Raw genomic sequence first — 12,617 nt, 5'->3', positions numbered from 1 at the left:
GATAACTAATACCAAAAAGCAAAAATTAAAAATCTAGAGTAGAGTTTGGAATTTCAGAAATACAATGTTAAAAAAAAAAAAAAAAGGAGAAGAAAAATAAAGACAGAAAACAAACAAACAAAAACAAACAATGTCATAAAAATTATAAAGAAAATACAGGTACAAAATTGATATCAAATACCAAAAAGCATAAATTAAAAATCTAGAGTAGAGTTTGGAATTTCAGATATACAATGTTATATAAAAGAAGAAGAGAAAGAAACAGAGAAGAAGAAGAAAAAAAAAAGTCACAGAAATTATATAAAAAAAAGCTATAGGTACAAAATTGATAACATATACCAAAGAGCGAAAATTAAAAATCTAGAGTAGAGTTTGGAATTTCAAAAATACAATGTTAAAGAAAAGAAGAAAAAAAAAAACAAAAAAAAACCAAAAAACAAGGTCAAAAAATTATAAAATATATATATATGAAGTTTGCTGAAGAAGAAAAAAATAGGGTCTTTTTTTTTTTTTTGCAAAGTAATAGGTTATAAAAGTGAAAATTAAAGGAACAATAGAGGACTTAAAATTTTTTTTTTAATTAAAAAAAAAGAATGATCGTAAAAATAATAAAAATATATCTAGGACTTTCTTGGTTTTGTTGTGGGTGTTGCGGGTTCAGTTCATTTTTGGCTAGTTCCTTGGTCAGACTTATATTTCTCAAGATCTATAGGCCCCTTCCTATGTAGTCCGTAGTAACCACAGGGTTTTCATCTATTGCCTGTAGCTTCCAAGGCGTTTCCCTCTGTTATATCTTCTTCTGTTTTCTAGTCTCTTCAGTATCTGGTTTCCGCCCTGACACAAAGGGGACGGTGGAGGACACTGTTTTTTTTTTTTTTTTTTTTTAGGCTTACTTGTTCAGTCGCGCTGTGGGGAGGGAGGGAGGGATGCTGCAAACAAATAATACTGGCGTGGGCTCTCAGTGCCTCAGCCACCCTGGGTCTGCACGGCGCGTGTAGCCACCCTGCCCACACTGCTCGGGCTCTAGGTTGTTCCGCCGGGAACAATCCGCGGCCGGCCCTGGGTTGCATGCACCTCCCAGGTCCAAGCTGCTCAGGTTCAGGCCCTCAGGTAGTCCTCAGAGGCGCAGACTCAGTTGGGCCTGCGTTTTGTGCTCTTCCCAGGTCCGAGCAGCTCAGGTGATGAGGTATTTGGCGAGCGCCAATGCTGCGACTTATCGCCTCCTCACCACTCGGTTATCTGGGTGTAAAACCAGCGCACCTTCTCAGGCAGATGTTGACCGTCCAGACCCCCAAGAAGTTTTAGTTAGCAAAGAAGCCTGCTTACAGTTTTATTGATAATGTCTCTCTGGGGCTGCGCTTGCCCGCTTCCGGCTCTGGCTGCCTGTCACCGGAGGGGCAAGGTCTGCAGCCGGCTATCTCTGTTCAGTCCTTTGTTCCATGCGCGGGCCTGGCGGTCTTAGGTTAGGGCTGGCTTTTTGTGTGGTAGATATCCCACAGTCTGGTTTGCTAGCCCAAATTATTTCGCTCAGATAGTGCTCAGGGTATTCAGGCCAGATTCTTACTCACAGCGATGCAGCCCGCGCCGCGCCTCCCTGCCCAGCCCCCTCTTGCTAATGGCGGATGCAGGCGTCTGCGCTGCTTCTCCGCTGGGGGAGTTATCGTAGGGCTCGCAATCTGAGAGTTTTAATTGTTTATTTATTTTTTCTCCCTGTTATGTTGCCCTCTGTGCTTCCAAAGCTCGGCACAGATTCGGGAGTGAGAAGGTTTCCTGGTGTTTGGAAACTTCTCTCTTTTTAAGATTCCCTTCCCGGGATGGAACTCCGTCCCTCCCTCTTTTGTCTCTTTTTTTTATCTTTAATATTTTTTCCTACCTCCTTTCGAAGAGTTGGGTTGCTTTTCTGGGTGCCTGATGTCCTCTGCCGGCATTCCGAAGTTGTTTTGTGGAATTTACTCGACGTTTAAATGCTCTTTTGATGAATTTGTGGGGGAGAAAGTGTTCTCCCCGTCCTACTCCTCCGCCATCTTGGCTCTTTTCTGGAACATTCTTTAAGTGATAAAGAAAGCAGATCAAATCAGATCAGTCACTCAGTTGTGTCCGACTCTTTGCGACCCCATGAATCACAGCACGCCAGGCCTCTCTGTCCATCACCAACTCCCTCGAGTCAGTGATGCCATCCAGCCATCTCATCCTCTGGCGTCCCCTTCTCCTCTTGCCCCCAATCCCTCCCAGCACCAGAGTCTTTTCCAATGAGTCAACTCTTCGCATGAGGTGGCCAAAGTACTGGAGTTTCAGCTTTAGCATCATTCCTTTCAAAGAAATCCCAGGGCTGATCTCCTTCAGAATGGACTGGTTGGATCTCCTTGCAGTCCAAGGGACTCTCAGGAGTCTTCTCCAACACCACACTTCAAAAGCATCAATTCCTCGGCACTCAGCCTTCTTCACAGTCCAACTCTCACATCCATACATGACCACAGGAAAAACCATAGCCTTGACTAGATGAACCTTTGTTGGCAAAGTAATGTCTCTGCTTTTTATCTAGGTTGGTCATAACTTTCCTTCCAAGGAGTAAGCGTCTTTTAATTTCATGGGTGCAGTCACCATCTGCAGTGATTTTGGAGCCCCCAGAAATAAAGTCTGACACTGTTTCCACTGTTTCCCCATCTATTTCCCATGAAGTGATGGGACCAGATGCCATAATCTTCGTTTTCTGAATGTTAAGCTTTAAGCCAACTTTTTCACTCTCCACTTTCACTTTCATCAAGAGGCTTTTTAGTTTCTCTTTCTCTTCTCTCACCACTGCCATAAGGGTGGTGTCATCTGCATATCTGAGGCTATTGATATTTCTTCCGGCAATCTTGATTCCAGCTTGTGTTTCTTCCAGTCCAGAGTTTCTCATGATGTACTCTGCATAGAAGTTAAATAAGCAGGGTGACAATATATAGCCTTGATGTACTTCTTTTCTTATTTGGAACCAGTCTGTTGTTCCATGTCCAGTTCTAACTGTTGCTTCCTGATCTGCATACAGATTTCTCAAGAGGCAGATCAGGTGGTCTGGTATTCCCATCTCTTTCAGAATTTTCCACAGTTTCTTGTGATCCACACAGTCAAAGGCTTTGGCATAGTCAATAAAGCAGAAATAGATGTTTTTCTGGAACTCTCTTGCTTTTTCCATGATCCAGCAGATGTTGGCAATTTGATCTCTGGTTCCTCTGCCTTTTCTAAAACCAGCCTGAACATCAGGAAGTTCACGATTCACATATTGCTGAAGGCTGGCTTGGAGAATTTTGAGCATTACTTTACTAGCGTGTGAGATGAGTGCAATTGTGCGGTAGCTTGAGATAGGGGTATATAATTCTGAGGGTCGTTAGCCTTAGTGTATTTGTGTGTGTGTGTATGTGTATTTTAAACTATTTTCTAAGAGATTTTTCAGTTCATTGTTTAATTCCATTAATTCGTGGATTGTTGTTCTCCTCAACTTCTTTCTTTAGCTTTTCTGAGTCCACGAGCCTAGGGAAAAAAATCTGGGAAAATGTCATGTTAAAATTTGTTGTTCCAACCAATCAAAAGTGTGTCCAAAACAATTGATGGAACATGGAAAATCTATTACTCAGTATGTATTTTGTACGTCGTGTGACATGTCTCCAAATTTTAAATTAGGCTAAGATGTCTTCCCTTTATGTCTGTTGGAAGCTCAAATTCTTTCAAGCCTGCCAGTTCCTGACTGTCAGGGGAAAAGCCTTTCTAGCTGTTAGTGATTTGATCATCTGGTAGTATATATCCCTTCTAGAAGCATACAGATTTTAAAAAGAGAACTTGATAGGGATAAGGCAATACTTAACCTAAAAGAAAGAAGCTCTAAAATTTCTGCTAGAGGGAGAAGGGAAGCCAATATGGACAGAAAGCTTTTTAATCACACTATAAAGTGACTACCTGTACTTATGGTGGACACAGGAGCAAGACGATATAAAATAGGAACTTTATAATGTGACCAGGAGAAAATGACTGGAAAGAGTGAACAAAATCCTAAAAGGAAAGCTGAGGAAAGACAGGTGAACTGATTATGGGAGAGAGAGATAAAGAGAATAAAAAATAGATCATAAAGGACTATGTATTGTTGTATAGTAGCCAAAGGCAGTGTCTATGTGTTACTAAACAATTTCATGTGAAAGTTAAATTATTGTTTTCCATTTTTTAGCTTAAAATTCAGTTCAGTTCAATTCAGTTCGGTCGCTCAGTCATGTCCGACTTTTGCGTATTAAAAATTTTCCATTTTCTCTTCTTTTCAGTCTCCTTTCTCACTTCCCATCTGCCTTTGGGTTTCTTCCCATTGGATTCCAGTCTGTCTGTGTATCTATCTTTCTCCTTCTTGTTCTTCAACTCTATGTGTTTTGAAATTTGATCAGTCATGTCTGACTCTTTGTGACCCCATGGACAGTAGCCCACCAGGCCCCTCTGTCCATGGAATTCTCCAGGCAAGAATACTGGAGTGGTTTGCCATTTCCTTCTCCCTATGAGTTTAATTCTTATACCAATTCCTTCAAGATGTTACAGGTTAAAGTTGATTATATTCTTTATAACAATAGCTTCTTCTTGAGAATGTGAGTTCAGTTCAGTTCAGTTCAGTCACTCAGTCATATCCAACTCTTTGCAACCCCCTGGACTGCAGCATGCCAGGCCTCCCTGTCCATCACCCACTCCCAGAGTTTACTCAAACTCATCCTTCAGAGTCAGTGATGCCATCCAACCATCTCGTCCTCTGTCATCCCCTCTTCCTCCTGCCTTCAGTCATTCCCAACATCAGGGTCTTTTCCAATGAGTCAGTTCTTTGCAGCAGGTGGCCAAAGTATTGGAGTTTCAGCTTCAGCATCAGTCCTTCCAATGAATATCCAGGACTGATTTCCTTTAGGATGGACTGGTTTGATCTTGCTGTCTAAGGGACTCTCAAGAGTCTTCAACACCGCAGTTCAAAAACATCAATTCTTTGGTGCTCAGCTTTCTTTACAGAATGTGAGTGAGAACCTCAAATTATTTGATCAGTGTTTTTCCAACTTTGAAAAAATTACATATTTATTAAAATGTAGACCTATTGATTAAAAATCTTTGGTAATGACTGGTGATGATTTTTGTGCTAGATCCTATAATTTTTAACAAATTTACATGATGAGTTTTACATACTTTAATACTTGAGATACAGTACTGTAAAGAAATACAAAATTAAAAGTAATATATTTTTCTGATTTTAGGTATACATCCTTTTTGGAATACCAATGTTAAGTGTTGAAGCCAGAAAAATGAAGCTGGATGGTATTCTGAGGACTGCTTTCAGAAGGCAAACAACAGGTTAAGGTGAATGTGTTACTGTTTTCTACATTCTCCTTACTGCTGTGAAAAGAAAATCATGACAATGCTGAATGCTTAGCTTCTTTCAGTGATAGCACTCATAAGAATGTCAATACAAATTTAATAATCATTTTTCCTGCCTTTTTTTTTTCCTATCTTGCACGTCTTTCATCACTCTGCCTCTTTCCCTACAAAATTTTTCTCCCTGGAAATTAAGCTCTGCTTTCATTACTTTTGTGATTATGCAAAGGTTATTTGGGAAAAAATCTTTTATAAAAGTTTTACACATTTATTTTACTTTTCACAGTATTCTCGAAAACTAGAATTGGTTACTGCTACCTCAATGAAATTATCCTTCTGTAAATGCTTCAAATGTGATTTCCAAGCAGTTTGATTGCTTATTGAATTCTGAGTATAACAGAACATTAATTATTTCTTTTTGAGGAAAGGGAATGTTTAAATCACCTGAAGCTAGATTGTTTTTTCATCTAAACCTTTACAGTGGCTGAGATTAATTGCATTTTCAAACTGCAGGGTCTAGCCGTGTGATGAAGGCATGGCCAACCAATTTCTCCATCAGTTTGCTAATAAATTAAAGGGTCATTTTTGATAAGCCCTATAATCTTCTCTTACATTAGATTGAAGGATTAGATTTTCCTCTAATTCTTTTAAAATGATAATTAGCTAAAGAAAAAGTATTGAGGACTGAATATTCAGGCAAAGTGATTCTATTGGTTTTCATAACTATAGTAGATGAAAGTGAAGGCCTTTTCAAGCATACGTGGACTTTGGTGAAATATGATATGTGTGGTTGTGATATTTTACCTATCTTGTGTAATATTATAAGCTTATTACTTTGGAAGAAAGATTTCGTATCCTTATGGGTCCCCAAGGTAGACTTTTCTACCAAAGAAAGAACATAAAACATTAGTTCAGCCTCTTGGTTTATCAACTGTACAGCTTTGAGTATATTGTTAGCATTTTAAAAACAAGAAAATGCTAATTATAAAGAAGCTTTATGAGTTGTGGCTGAATGCAAAAATTAGTTAATTTGGGAAGTATGTTGGCTCCATCCTGTAAGCTAATTATCCACATCTTATTAAGATTGGATGTATTTCTATTGCAGATTTCTTTCTTGGTCGTTGGCTTGGGATAGTTCCATACTGGTAGAGGGAAACAGAGAATTAAAATAATTACCTGAATACTTCAACTGAAAAAGTGATTCTCCTTAAATATTCAGTTTAATGAGGCTAAAAAGTTGTTTAAGTGACTGCTGAGCCACTCTTTCCTCATCAGCCCTCCATGGTCAACCAAATTCAGTACTCAGTGCAATTTTTGAAAAAGAAGAAATGAGGCCTTTAACAGGGAATACTAGACAAAGAATTAGAGAAAATGTAACATTCTAGTTAGAATACCAGCTACTTATGCCCCCAATTTCCCACACGAGCCTCTGAAGCAGGTTTCTTACATATGGCATGAGTTTTCTTGCATGGATGGGGCTGCCAGGACTTTGGGGATCTCCTGAAGACCATTATGGAACTGGTCCCAGGAGCCAGGCTTTATTCCTGAACTTTGCCCATTTCTTCCCTGCTTTGTTGGCTAGAATTGAAGTGTTCTCACTATTGCAAGTACCTGAAGCTTTTATATAAGACATGTGGCTTATTTCCCACTGACTTTTGAATGTAAAAAATGATGTTAAACTGGAGGTTTTAGTGGTGACATAGATATATCTGCAAGATATCCAAGTGGGTCATGAAACAGAGGACACTGTAGGAAGTTTAAAATGAAGTTTACAAACCTTCAGAATGTTTCTCTTCCCATGGGGCATGCCCCTCTTCATTTATGTTATGAGAGAAGGGATTCAAGGAGATTATCAGGAAAGCTTGATTGGATATCTGTCGGCAAATGAAACAAGGAGGACTTTAGGTTCACTAGGTTCATTAGGTTCGGTTCTGGATGTAAAGGCTGAGGCAATGTTTTCCTGGACTGGAGTGGGCCACAAGCTAAAGCGAGCTAGAATGGAGTGTTCCTAATACTACCTCTAGGGCAGCCCAGAGGGCAATCAAGAGAAGTTAGAAGTGACTGCTGAGTTAGTAGAGACTGAGAAGGGTAGAAACCCTGGAAAGGTTAGATTCACCTGGAATAAGAAACCACCTCTAAGTGTCCACTCTAATGCTGGGCATTTCCGAAGAATCCACAAATTGGTTCCATTAGAGAAAGTCAGATGTAAGCATTTATTGTATCAAGAGAGGATGAAGCCAGTTCAGGACCATGCAGTCAACAAGTGCCAGGGAAATCACTGAGCTGGCTGTTTTCAGCCAAGGGCAGAGAATAAAGTAGCCCAATGAATACAGTAAATGGTGGTGGGAGACAAAAGCATGACATTGTATTCCAATTAAATTCCATTGGTCTTACTTGGTAAGAAATCATATGCATAACTCCTAAGACTTGCTTAATTAATCAGGAGTTAATGATTACTGCTTCAGATGTTTTAAGGAAGCAATGTTTAACACAAATAGAAATCAAAAATTTACTCAGCCATTAAAAAGAATACATTTGAATCAGTTCTAATGAGGTGGATGAAACTGGAGCCTATTATACAGAGTGAAGTAAGCCAGAAGGAAAAACACCAATACAGTATACTAACGCATATATATGGAATTTAGAAAGATGGTAACGATAACCCTGTATATGATACAGCAAAAGAGACACTGATGTATAGAACAGTCTTATGGACTCTGTGGGAGAGGGAGAGGGTGGGAAGATTTGGGAGAATGGCATTGAAACATGTGAAACGTCATGTATGAAACGAGATGCCAGTCCAGGTTCAATGCACGATGCTGGATGCTTGGGGCTGGTGCACTGGGACGACCCAGAGGGATGGTGTGGGGAGGGAGGAGGGAGGAGGGTTCAGGATGGGGAACACATGTATACTAATTAAATAATTTTCTATTACTAAAAAAAAAGAAAAAAAATTTAAATGTTTAACTGGTAAGAATTTTAACTGTCTTCATATAATAAAGCAACATAATCTAAACAAAACTACCTATGGTATACATTTTTTCAAGATGAATAATCATAAATCTAGTACTTTCTTACTTAATTTTGTCTTATCAAGGTTCCATTTTATTTTATTATAGTGTAGGTTAGCGTATCATTTTTAAATGTAAGAAGACCTTTTTTTTTTTTTTTAATCCCCAAAACCTTTCAGTGACAGCAAGTGGGGAAGCCAGTAGACCCTGAAGCCAAGTCACTGCCAAGATCTTCCCCATGTGATGTGTTGCATTCCAGTTGAATTGCTTTAATTATTGAGTCATCCTCTCTTGAGACTGGCATCTTGCAAGAACAAGATGGTAGTGGTTGTTACTTGTTCCTGGGGTAGACTTTAATTTTGCTTTATTTTATACAAATCATTTTAGAAAAGTGAATGAAAGCAACACAAAATATGTGTAATCTTTAAAAAGTATTCTGTGTAGAGTACTAATCTGAGGATCCAACAATGAGCTGACTACAGAGAGTTATTTTCAATTGCTCCACCCTGCTGTATTTTCAGTCTTGCAGTTTCTGTGATGATGTTCAAACCCACTGCTGTGGCTGCTGTTGCCGTTCTCTGTTTCCCCCTCCCCACCCCCCACCCAGGATATTGACTAGAGTTCCCTGTGAGATACACTAGGACCTTGTTGATCATATAACCATTCTCTTTGGATTATTTTCATCTTAGAATTCTCCTTGGTTTCCCTCAAGGGTTTCTTCCTCTATTTTGGTTTCTTAGGGTTCATTTCTTGATCTTTATGTTGGACATAGTTGCTGCTCTACTCAAATCCCTTTCACCTGCAGGTCACCCAGTTCCTCAGCTGTTGTTTGTGTTGGCTACTAATGGCTCACAGTTGACCCTCTTCTCTGAAGACTCGTCTGCATAGAGTTACCTGTCCTGGAAGTCATGATTTGCTCCCTTCCCAGAGTAGCCTGTACCTAACATCTCTGATAGGAGAAGGACTCCAAAAAACTGACTCCTGCCTCAAAATGGGGCCAACTCTGTAATTATTTGGTGGTTGAGACTTTACTGTGGGATTAAGATGAAGCTTGGCTCCATTGAGACTATATCTTCCTTAGATTTTTCCCTCCTGCACAGCCTGCTTATTCTACTCCGCCTTTCCTGAGAATACTCTTCAGTAAATACTTCAAACAAGAATTCCTATCTTGGACTATTCCTAGGAAACCCAACCTGAGACAGTCATTTTAGTCTCTCCATAGAGCTCCTCTCTAAGCAACCCCGTGACTTCAACAAAAGCCAATATACAGCCTTTCAAACTAATATTCTCCCATTCATATCTCTTGTCTAAATTCCAGACTGAGAAGGACAACTGACTACTTTTTTAGATTTTGTTAAATTTAGGACTACCTCTTTTCACTGGGAGAGATTATATTTTGGTATTTTTAAATTGCAGTGAATTAGAAATTTTAGGATCATAGAAGTCTGAGGTCAACTGAAAGCTTCATATACTATTTGTGTGTTATATGTGTTAGTTGCTCAGTTGTGTCTGACTCTTTGCAACCCCATGGACTGTAGCCTGTCGGGGAAATGGTCTTGTGAGTATAACATATTCCTATGGACACATCAAGATTGTGCACAGCAGCATAAATCACATAGACTTGAGTTATGTATAGTTTCTGAAGTTTCCATCTTCTTGAGAAAGCCTATCAGTGTTCAAGAAAATGGAAGTGACGTTATTATAGGGAACATCACTTCACTGAAATTTTTAAAAAACCCAAATCATTCCAAACAATACTTTGATCATTCTTAGCAATAAGTTACTTGCTATAAGCCTCACAATACTGCTATGCTACAGCATAGTACAGTTAATCTGCCTGCTAGAAGCCTTCCTTGAGATCCTTGGGCAGAGCTTAATTTGGCGAACAGACCTCTGTTACAAGCTCATCACATTACATTTCAATCATTCGTTTCCTTGTTTTGCATCCTCTATCGTCCCTTGAGGATACTGATTGTATTTTTTCATCTTTTCTTGATTAATAGTAGATACTCAGTAAATATTGCTTTTTGAAAGAATGTGAAAAATGAAGAGTGCAAGAAAAATAGAAAAAGAAGGATTCACAGGCTAGAGAAGAGTTGACTTAGCTTTTGACTATCAGTTATTAATTTATTGACTCTCAGCTCTTCATGCACCTTTCAATATATCCTTGTATTAAGGAAATTCCTTCCCTATATCTCCTTTAAAGTGAGTATAATGTTAAACTCCCACCCAGGAAAGAACACTGGGCAGACATTGCTGGGGGAAGGAGCTATCTTACAGTTTCTTGTGTGGCAGTGGGGCTTGGTGGTATGGGTATCCGAACACTGGGTGCCTCTTGACCCAGCCATAGGCCCAAAACACGGTTCTTACAGCCTTGGCGGGGCCACCAGCTTCCCATAGTGATCTTGGCATGGAGGCCAGAGCTACCATGTGCCTGTATCTCTGAAGGCCTCTTCCTCCCACCATCAACTCAGACTCCCATGTCACTGGTTGCTATTCACCTGCTCCCCCACCTGTGTTATGGAAGTTGCCTGTTTCTTGCCCAGCAACTCCAGACCAGCCCAGGCCTGATGGAGCCAGTGAAATTCTTTATTATCCAGTGGCCAAACCACACCTTCTCCAAGTCTGAATGCCTTCCAGGTTTGGGCTTCCTTGGCACTCTCCCTGCGCCCCAGGGTGCCACAGAGCATTTTCCTTGTAACTTGTGGTTACTCTTTTATCATATTTAATGCTTCTTTATGTTCATCTTCCCCCTTTAAACCTTCTGTGTGGTTTCTACATCCTCCTTGTATTCACACTGCTGCAATCTGTGTTGCAGCATACCTTTGACAGGTTAGCCTAAGTGGCATACCTAAAACTAGATCCCCACATTTGTTTGTTTATCAAAATATATTGGAGCCTAAAGAAAAGTCAGAAAGAACTTTCACTATTTAATTCTTGGCCATAAAATTGTTGTGTTTATTTTCAATCTGGTTAGTATTCCAGATTAGATATTTATGGGTTTTTTGATTTTGTTTTTGCTTAAGACTTGTCATAAAACAACAGTTTTGACCTGTGAGGCTTATAGACATACTTAAAAGCAAATGGAGATATGGCATCCACATGTGTAAAACTTAAGATATTTTATTCCTTCTGTTGGAAAGATTATTTTGGAATATTTGGGGAAAAAAGACACTACCAAAATCAGATGTAGGCTAATCAAGAACATGAGTAAGGATACACAAAGCCAATCAAAGACATTGGAGAGAGTCATTAAGCTTGTTATGAATCTGTCAGATTTGACTATTTCAGTTTTTGCCTGCTATAGAAATGATGCTTTCAAGCAGCAGATTTAGTCTTTCTCAGTTCCCTAGGTATATCAGTTAAGATTCTTTTGCACATGACAGAAAATCAATCCTAACTGGCTTAAAAAATAAGAGAAATTTATTAGCTCACATAGCTTGAAAATCCAGAGAATAGTTTCATTTTAAGTGTGGTTTGGTCAGGGGATCAAACAGTGTCATTAGGACTTCATCGTCCTCTTTCCTTCTTATCTTCTGTTCTGTAGCCTTCATTCTTCATCTCTACATGAGAGAGAATGTCACCCAGAGGATCTAAGTCCACGTCATCCTGGGTAAACACAGTAGAAGTGAAAACTTTCTCTGGAAACTCCCACCAAATACTGGCATTCATTTTGATGGAGCAATTTGGGTTACATGCCTAACCATGAACTTAAGGACTAGTAGAGCAGGGGTTATGCTCCTTTTATTTATTTACTTATTGAGATTGGATCATTGTTGGAGCCAGACAGAGTTAGTAAGGGATGATTCTCTAGAGAGTAAGGGATGATTCTCTAAGATTCTCTTAGAGAAATCTTGTCTAAAGTATGGTACCCTAAAGAACAGATAAATGGTTGGCAAGTAACAAATCTTCACTGAATTAAGAAAATCCTAAACCAGACTTCCTGACTCTCAGCAGCTCATGGCAGTCAGTCTACTTGGACAAATCTTGCTGCCCCTAACCCAAGCATTCCACATGACCAATGTAAGCACCAATGTGTGCACCAAGCCACAATCTGACCCTAATCCTTGCCAATAATACATTCCTCTGGCAACTGGCTGGATTCTTCCATTGAAATATGCAGATCACCTGTCAGGTCTGCTAGACTTTTAATAAAGGAGTCCAGCGTGGGCAGCAGTCTTTGTGTACTTAACCCATATGGAAAAGTAGCTTGTGTGTTTTTGAAAACAATCTGTCTTTGTT

At 39.5% G+C, this 12,617-nt stretch overlaps 1 long non-coding RNA gene across 1 annotated transcript in view; it reads left to right on the top strand.

Moving 5' to 3' along the window:
- Positions 1 to 12,617, top strand: part of LOC132343311 (uncharacterized) — a 292,991-nt gene that overhangs the window by 220,559 nt on the left and 59,815 nt on the right. Inside the window, exon 2 of the long non-coding RNA XR_009492064.1 lies at positions 5,247 to 5,349. This is a non-coding gene — a long non-coding RNA (uncharacterized lncRNA). The remainder of the gene's footprint in view (positions 1 to 5,246; positions 5,350 to 12,617) is intronic.

The sequence above is a fragment of the Bos taurus genome, chromosome 21, assembly GCF_002263795.3.
Source record: "Bos taurus isolate L1 Dominette 01449 registration number 42190680 breed Hereford chromosome 21, ARS-UCD2.0, whole genome shotgun sequence".
NCBI classification, from domain to species: domain Eukaryota; kingdom Metazoa; phylum Chordata; class Mammalia; order Artiodactyla; family Bovidae; genus Bos; species Bos taurus.
The sequence above is the reverse complement of the archived record's forward strand: the minus strand, read 5'-3'. Positions and strand labels throughout refer to the sequence as shown.